The 8122-nt window shown below is 33.6% G+C and overlaps 1 pseudogene; it reads left to right on the top strand.

Moving 5' to 3' along the window:
• The first annotated feature begins 6569 nt into the window (after window positions 1–6569).
• LOC143586437 (secreted RxLR effector protein 161 pseudogene) lies at window positions 6570–7340 on the top strand (annotated as a pseudogene).
• Window positions 7341–8122: the final 782 nt, after the last annotated feature.

Raw genomic sequence — 8122 nt, 5'->3', positions numbered from 1 at the left:
CAACAATCAAGGCCCAAGACGGCCCATTAATGCAAAGTATGACGACCAACTATGACTCAATACACTTCTATACAACCTGTTAACGTAACTATGACATGATAGAGACGATATTGGCCATTAACAACAATCAAGGCCCAATATGGCCCATTAATAAAAGTATGACATGTTATCGGGCGTTGACACATGCCTATGGCTCACTACACTCATATACAACCCTCTTGTAGCAACGGGAACATGATAGATGCTATAATGACCACTAATACCAATCAAGGCCCATTGATGAATGTATAACATGTTGGGCCATTGACACAAATCAAGGCCAAATAAGGCCTATTGACGAAAGTATGGTGTGTTTCAGGTTTTAACACCTAACCATGACTAATGACACTCCTATACAACTCTTTTAGAGCAACTGTGACATGATAGATGCTATAATAGGACACTAACACCAATCAATAACTAGTATGATCCACTAATGAAAGTATGGTTTATTGGGCGTTAACACTGATTACTACACTCTTATACTCTTTTAGAGCAACTATATATATCACATGTATTTATTTTATATGTTTTTATATTTAAAATACAATTTTTTATATTATTTAAGGTTTAATTAGTTGTTATATATATATACACACACACACTAACAACTCTTTATTTTAATTACTAAAAATAAATTAAATTCATATTTAGTTCATATTAATTTCACTTCCCTCAAAATTTCAAATTAAATTCAACCCCCCTCTTTTCTTCAAAAAATTTTGAATTACCCTCCCATTCTTAAATTTAATTTGACCACATATTTAACCTACCTTTTTTTCTTTCTCTTCATTCCTTCTTATTATTTTTCTTCTTCATCTCTTTACACCCACCATAATCCTCAATCATTAATTCTCTAACTCACTCAATTATTAACCAAATCCTTTGATTCCAGGCTCTAATCTAATTATTTTTGCGAGAGGAATTCACGTGTGGTGTCGGTTTCCATCAATTATATCTCGATTTTTGCCGGATTCGTGTTGAGTGCGAAGAACCCTAAGAACCAAGTTTGGGGATTTTCAATTTTAAGTGTTATTTATTGTAATTGAAGCTTAGTACATCTTCTTTCATTGCTAAAAAGGTATGTATTTCACTTGTTTGATGACAACAGTTTGCTGACAGATTCGTTTTCGTTTATTTATTGGTATGTAACTTGATGTTAAACGATGATTAGCGAATGATTTTTGATTCTACGATATAGCACTATGAGTCTAGTTTCAATAAAGGTACAGTTCGTAATTTTTGGACACGTTTTGAATAGTTTTTATGATTTTACAAAAACACTGGTCAAAGCTGATTCGGGAAGTTATATTTTGGCCTGTTTTTCTGACACGATAACTCCCTGATGACAAAACCAAACGGGTTTTTTCCAGTTCTGAAAGTTAGTATTATGAGTTTTGAAGACAACCCAATTGGTCTTGCACAATTTAGATTAATGAGTTGATAGAACCATTAAACAAGTGTTTGTTGTACAATCTGCTGAACTGTTGGTACATATCTGTAATGGTTGAATTATTGTGAGTTTTGTATGTATGAGAAAAATATAATAAAAAATTTTTGAGAAACCAAATTCATATATTCTATTGTGGTAAATTTTGTAGAATTTATACTTATTCTTTACTTAGTGAATAAAATCAGTTTGTACACGCTATCATCTGTCTCATGAACTAAGTGATCATAAGTTAAGTTGTATGATGAATGTTTGGTTGATTTGTCATGATACGATGTGTGGATACATGTTAGGACTTTTTAGTACAGTTGAGATTGATTATTATCACCAACGAGTCGTTGATTCAAGTTTTTGTTTGTGTATACATTATGTCTAATGTGATTGTGCATGATAGTCGTCGTGCTTTGAGGTTTCGCCTCACATTAACCCTTTACTAGTTATGATGCTAATATTTTAACAATTTTAGGTTCAAAAAGTTAGAGCCGAAATGGAAAAAGATGAAAGGAAGTCAAGACACGAGTTGGAAGAACGAGTGCAACGAATGGAATAAATGGAAAAAGAACTTAAGGAAAATGAAGAAAGGAGGCAAAAACAATTTGATGAGTTTATGAGAAAGTTTGAGGTCGGTAGTAATTAGTAGTAGTTTCAAATATTTTGAATTCATAACTTATTAGTGAAGGTTTGTTAATGTAAACTTGTTTTGAATTTATGTTATTGTGTTTGTTAAACTTATGAAATAGCCACATTTATCTATGTGTGACCAAAAGTATGATAATAGCCACACTTTATATTACAAAAGCATTATGTGTGACAAACGGTAAGACAATGGCCACACCACAAACTACAAAAGAGTGTTTGACTGGAAAGCTCACATTTTTAGCCACATTGACAATAAACTCCAGTGTCTATATGATATGATTAGCCACACAATACCTCACTATGTGTGACGAAAATTTTGACAATAGCCACACTTTAAATTACGAAAAGCATTATGTGTGACAAACGGTAAGACAATAGCCACATTATAATCTACAATGAGTGTTTGAGTGGCAAGTAAACATTTTTAGCCACTTTTAATGTAATATTCAGTGTCTATATAATATAATTAGCCACACTATTATTAAATTTAAGTGGTCATTGTTTTGCTATATCCACACGGTATATGTCACAATGCACGCTTAACACAACCCTATTGGCCACATTATTATAAAATTCATGTGGCTGAAACATTAATTCATGTGGCTCTATACGTGCAATGGTCACTCATAGTTACCATTTAGCCACACTTATTGGAGAGGCTTCTTGATGGCCAGCAACTAATGCATGTACCCTTTAGCCACACTTATTACCACATAAGGCCACTAAAAACTGTGTGTGACCATATCATACCCACGGTGTCGCGACCTTTGGCCACATATGACATGAACAAAATGTGTGTAGCTAAAGGCCTACGGCCACACTTTTGTCGTGTGACCGAAGGTCAATATTCATGTAGTGTAGACTTGTTGAAGGCTCCGGTAGAGCCCACATAACATTGTCTTCGGGTACCCAATAGATCATAAATAATGCATTATACTCTAATAAATCCAGAAGAAATTTACTAAGTTTCAAAGATATTCGGAAAAATGGTTATCATCTAAAAACAATATCTGAAAATAATATTGAGTATCTTCAAATTATCTCAAACAAATATGGTAAAGAAACCATTGTCGAACAATTTCAAGCTTATCCTCTGGTTTATATTGTACAAATATCAATCCTATATAATCATATATGGTTAATAACCGGAAGTTATTAGATAAAGATACATTTAATATATGGCATGACCGACTAGGTCACCCTGGTAGTACAATGATGAGACGAATAATCAAAAATGCAAACGGGCACCCTCTTAAAAACTTAAAAGTTTTGCTACCACAAGATTTATCATGTGACATATGCTCTCTTGGTAAACTTATTACACGACCCTCACAAACTAAATTGATGCAAGAAACCCCCTCATTTTTGGAAAGAATCCAAGGGGATATTTGCGGGCTTATTCACCCTTCAAGTGGACCATTCCCCTATTTCTTGGTCTTAATTGATGCATCTTCAAAGTGGTCACATGTGAGTCTTTTAGCTAATAGAAATATAGCATTTGCTCGACTTTTAGCTCAAATCATACAATTGAGAGCTCATTTCCCGGAGAATCAAATTAAGAATATCCGGATGGATAATGCGGGAGAATTCACATCTTAATCATTTAAAGAATATTGTTTGTAGATCCGGATAAATGTTGAGTATACAGTGCCTCATGTTCACACACAAAACGGTTTAGCTGAATCTTTAATTAAACGATTACAGTTAATCTCTAGTCTGCTCTTGATGAGAAGCAAACTACCTGCATGGGGCATGCTATTTTGCATGCTGCTGCATTGATAAGATTAAGACCAACTGCTGATCATGAATATTCTCCATTACAGCTGGTCTCCGGAAGAGAACCAAGTTTGTCCCACCTAAGATTTTTTGGTTGTAAGGTATATGTACCAACACCGCCACCGCAACGTACTAAATGGGACCCCAAACGACTGGGCATTTACATTGGTTTTAACTCTCCATCTATAATTAAATATTTAGAACCACTGACATGAGACATGTTTACAACACAATATGCTGATTGTCATTTTAATGAAACAATGTTCCCAGTCTTAGGGGGCGATAAGAATAAAGAAAGACTGTTAATACAATAAATAATATGGAATGCACCGTCATTATTAAATCTTGACCCCCGAAGTGGTCAATGTGAATATGAAGTCCAAAAGATTATACATTTGCAACGAATAACAAATGAATTACCAGATGCATTCACAGATTCTATACAAAGAAAGTGACAAATGCACCTGCTCGAATTGAAGTAATCCCAGAAGAGATTACTATACAAAGAAAACGTGGGAGAACAATAGGTTAAAAAGATAAGAACCCACGAAAACGAAAAGAGCAAAATAAGCAGTTGGTGAAAGTTTTGAAAAGCCCTAAATGAAACGCCTGAAGAGGAAAATGTCTTAGAAGAGACTAATATAAATCCAGAGGAAATTGAAATTCCAGAAGAAACACCGATACCGAATGAACATGAGATCTCTATTAATTATGTACAAGATAGTACAATGTGGAACAGAATACAACATGTGTTGATGATATATTTGCATATGTTATAGCAACAGATGTAATCAATGAAAATGATTATGTACCTAAAACTCTTGAAGAATGCATGCACATAAATGATTGGCCAAAATGGCAATAAGCCATAAATGCTGAACTAAATTCGCTCGAAAAGCGACATGTTTTCGGACCTATAGTCCGAACACCCATAGACGTCAAACCAGTAGGTTATAAATGGGCGTTCGCAATAAAAATAAATGAAAAAAATGAGATTGCACGATACAAGGCACGATTAGTAGCATAAGGTTTTTCCCAAATCCCAGGAGTTGATTTTGAGGAAACGTATTCCCCGGTAGTGGATGCGATAACCCTTAGGTTTCTTATCGGCCTCATAATCTCTGAATGACTTCATATGAGAATTATGGATGTTGTCACCACATACTTATACGGGACACTTGAAAATGACATCTATATGAAAATCCCTAACGTTGTGTTCCTGAGTTTCATTTAATAAGAGAAAAGAAAGGAAAACATGTGATTGCATTTTGTGTTCCAGAGTTTAATGAAAAGGAAAGAAAATTAAACACTTTATGTGTTTTTGAGATAGATGGAAAAGAAAAGAAAACTACATTTTTACTATTATACCACTTAGAAAAAATTAAAATAAAAGACATCCCAACATGCTAAAAAGATGGCAGATTTTTTTCTCAACATTTACACATATAAAAAGTGTTCTAAACTTCAACAACAATGCCTATAATATATATATAGGTTCACTTTACAACTAAAGTTTTCAACTCTGTGCATTTGTTTTATGTCACTATTTATAGCTTATTATTTACTTCACATGCATATGAATTTAAAACCATACAACCATTAACATACAACCACCGTAAACATACAACCACTAACATACAACCACTTTACCACATGTTTATCCAAACTTCAATTAATTATAATTGCCAGTGCAATTCGAATACACACACTATACCACACAATGTGCAGGTATTATAAATGAAATAAAGAGAAACCACATAACATAAAAAATTAGTTAACAATTAGCAAAGAACAAGCTTTGACTGTCGATTAACTTTATGTATACTTAATTAACTCATAGTCAACCCTAAAGATGTGAAATCAAAAAAAAGTGTTAGATATTAAATTAAGAATACCTAATAAAAGAGAGCTTGAAACAAGAGTTGAAAAGCAGTTGTGACGTGTGGCTGTGGGCATGCTCGGGGCGTCGCGACATCTGAGTACTGTGATGATGAAAGGGCCAGTTAGGTTTGGTTATGGTAAAAAAAGGGAACAAACAACTGATACATATAAGTTGAGGGCAAAATGGTAATTGAGTTTGGTAAAGTCTTTTCTCCTTTCCTTTCTCTCGCATTCTTTTCAATTTGGAAGGAAAATGATTACTATCAATTTTCACTTCTTTCCTTTTCCTTTCTCTTTTTAAAAAAATTGTGGAACACCTTTAAATCCTAATTCCCTTCACTTTCTTTTCTTTTCTTTTCTCTCCATAATTTAGACTCTAGAACAGAGTAAAGGATTAAAATTTCCTGAAGCATTAAAACTAACACCTCGAGATATGTGTGCTATAAAACTCCAAAGAATATAATATAGTCTTCTGGTTGTATGTGGTACAATCGACTCAGTGAATATCTCGAAAAAGAAGGATACAAGTCTGATGTAATTAGTCCATGTGTCTTTATAAAAAGATCATGCTCAAAGTTTACCATAATAGCAGTTTATGTTGACGATCAACATTATAGGATCTCCAGAAGATATAAAGAAAGTTGCCGAATTATTAAAGAAATAATTTGAAATGAAAGATATTGGTTTGACAAAATTATGCCTCAGCCTGCAGTTCGAGCATCTGTGTAGTGGTACATTTGTCCATCAGTCAAACTACATCCAGAAGATGTTAGTTCGTTTTAATATGACTAAAAGACATCCGTTTAGCGTTCCTATGGTTCATCAACCACTGGATCCACATAAAGATCCATACCGCCCTCAGGAAGAGGGAGAAGAAGTACTTGGTCCAGAAGTACCAGACTTAAGCGCAATCGATGCCCTTGTGTATCTTGCAAATAACACGCGACTTGATATAGCATTCGCGGTACATGCACTAGCGAGATACAACTCAAATCCAACACATAGACATTGGACTGGAATAAAACATATATTCCGACATCTTCGCAGGACACAAGACTTAGGTTTTTTCTATCAAAAGAATGACAAGTCCCAGCTTGTTGGGTATGCTGATGCTGGTTATCTATCAGATCCACATAAAGCAAGATCTCAAACAGGTTATGTATTTACTTATGGTGGTACTACAATTCCATGGAAGTCAACTAAGCAAACACTTACAACAACATCTTCAAATCATGCCGAACTAATATCACTATATGATGCCGGTCAAGAATGCGTGTGGTTAAGGTCGATGATTAATCACATAGAAGAAGCATACGGATTAGAACAAATCAAGAAAGACCCGAAGGTTATCTATGAAAACAATACTGCTTGTATATCTCAAATCAGAGAAAGCTACATCAAAGGTGACAGAACAAAGCACATCTCACCAAAGTTATTCTTAACATATGACATGAAGAAAAAAGGAGAAATTGAAGTTCGTCTGATCAAGTCAAGTGACAATTTAGTTGATTTATTCACAAAATCTTTACCTAGAAGCAGTTTCGAGAAGTTGTAAAAAATGATCGGGCTTCGAAGATTGAAAGACGTTAGTTAAATTGAGGGGGAGCATTATACTCGTTGTACTCTTCTCCTTCACTAAGTTTTGTCCCATTGGGTTTTCTTAGTAAGGTTTATAACGAGGCAACATAATTTATTTCATAGGTCCTGAAGTACCTAATTAGCATCATCTTGAAGCATGTTGTTAATAGTGTATAATGAACAGTAATATATATATATGAGAGAGGGAGTGTTATAAAATCATATAAATATATATACTAGCTTTTATCTCCCGTATTACGGTGGCTGTTTTACATTACTCGTTTTGAATATTTATATATTTTTTTGCGTTTAATTTTATTTATTGTAATGAAATTTATAATATACTTAGAGTTTGATGATAAAAAGGTTTCACAAATAACTAAGATGTTATAACCCAGTTTAAAAGTCATCTGGGTTTGGTAAGACCCAAGGACCGCTTATTTGTTTTACTATAAAATTGTTTCTTATTATAAATAATATTTAAAAAATCATATAATAATTTTTAGCATATCCTGTTATATAGGATTTTCACATCAATAATTTGGTGAGAATAATTTTTAATTTAATGAGATGTTATAACTCGTTTAAGAAATATCTGGGTTTGGTAAGACCCATACCCATGAATTCGGGTCAAATGCATGAGAAGCCTCCATTTAAAAATCAAGCAAACCTGATGACTCCAAAAAAAGGGGGAGCGACCACATCGCGATACGTAAGATTTTTATGTTTTCGTTTATATATATTATTATAGATTATAGA

This window comes from Bidens hawaiensis, unplaced genomic scaffold, assembly GCF_021521415.1.
Source record: "Bidens hawaiensis isolate Kalapana, Puna unplaced genomic scaffold, B.hawaiensis_p1.1 tig00034654_1, whole genome shotgun sequence".
Lineage (NCBI taxonomy): Eukaryota > Viridiplantae > Streptophyta > Magnoliopsida > Asterales > Asteraceae > Bidens > Bidens hawaiensis.
The sequence above is the reverse complement of the archived record's forward strand: the minus strand, read 5'-3'. Positions and strand labels throughout refer to the sequence as shown.